Raw genomic sequence first — 1,685 nt, 5'->3', positions numbered from 1 at the left:
TAGTAGCCTCACCTTAATTCTTGTATGTTATCTTCTAAAGCCTTGGGGCTGTTTGTTATGTAGCTTTTCTGTGATGTATGTTCTCTCAACACCTTACTCAGGGGTGCATCACAAGAGGAGCCATATATTTATGTTTAAATATATCTTATCGTTGATTCTTTGTATATTCTTGAGTATTTAAGGGGTTTGTAACTTTAAGTTTGGCTGTTGGTTGTGTTCTTAAATACTGGGTATTCTGTCTACAATTAAGACCAGTGGAGGCTGATATTTCATGAAGCATTAATATAATTGACTTTTTTATGTGTTATTTAATCTGATCATGTTTGGTTTTCATGTGTAGCGTTGCTATGGCCTTAAATTACGGTTTGTTTAATGATGAGCAGCATTATGGAGATGTGTCCTTTCACTGGTCTCAATACCACAAGAGCACAATACCATTTACTTGTGCTTCAGATATATTAGTACTGAATGACTGTGGAATAGGGGCTATTGTAAAGCCCTGCTAATCAGGGGTCAGTTCTAAAGCTTTCATCTTCAGGCTATGCCGCCCCAATCTATGTTGCATTATAGCTAATGTATGATCCAGTGTTTTGTTACTGAGCTGTTAAATCATGTTTATAATTTGGACAATACCTTTTGGGAGATTAACTGCCATTGAAAAACTTAATTCATTACGTATTACGGGTCTTATAATTTACGAGTAACCTGGCATATATTGGAGATTTATTTTTCAGTGGATTTAAAATGTGGAATGAGATTTGTTAATTGTATGTTGTTGTTTTGTCTTCTTTTTTTTACAAGGCAGTCCTTGTAAAAATAGATTTGGTATACTCAAGGCCTAAGTGACTTAAATGACTTGAAAACTGCACTATGATTACTGCACTTACAGAAAACAAAACAACCTGTTTTTGATTGATGATATGATTGGTCTCAATCAGATCTTCATCAGCTATTTTTGTAAACTCTTTTTTTAACAGGTCATTTTTGCACTGATTACACTGACTGGAACAGGAAAGAAAAATGTGAAGCAAAAAAATGTATCGGCTACATTTTAGTTTGATTTCCCGACCATTTCCTAGATTTCACTTTGCTTTTCCTGACTTAAACACTGGATATAATTTTGCTTATAGAGCAAACAAGTGTAAAATATGCCCTCTGTTATGTAAGAAATGTATGTAAGTGCCCTCCAAAAAATGTCTGTTACACAGTTTTGTCCTGTCTGACTGCATTTCTGCTATTGATTAGGAGTGTAATAAACCAGAACTACTTTGACAATCTATCACTTCTCAGGAACATTTTCTTTGTATATTTTTGCTGCTTTGATGGCACTGACTGGATCTCTCGGAGATGTGTCTTGTAACTGCTTGTCTGAGGAGAAAGGCAAGAGATCTTTTCATGAGAAAGCATTCTTGGATCTAATTCATTCCAAAAAAACAAACAAGTAATTTTTGATTTTTCTGAAGCAATGTTAAATGTTTTTAATGAAAATCTTATCTTATCAGTTATATATCTGTACAGCACTTACTAAGACACTGAATACAAAAATACAGCATAATACTTCTCATATGAATATGAACTGTAATATGAATATTCAGTTTTCACTCATTAGAAATTTACATTTGAAAGTAATATTAATTATAACATCCTGCCAGTTCCCATAAGTGGATGTGGGCCTCTGTTTTAGC

The sequence above is a fragment of the Chanos chanos genome, chromosome 4 (genome assembly GCF_902362185.1).
Source record: "Chanos chanos chromosome 4, fChaCha1.1, whole genome shotgun sequence".
NCBI classification, from domain to species: Eukaryota; Metazoa; Chordata; class Actinopteri; order Gonorynchiformes; family Chanidae; genus Chanos; species Chanos chanos.
This window is presented reverse-complemented; position numbering follows the sequence as displayed.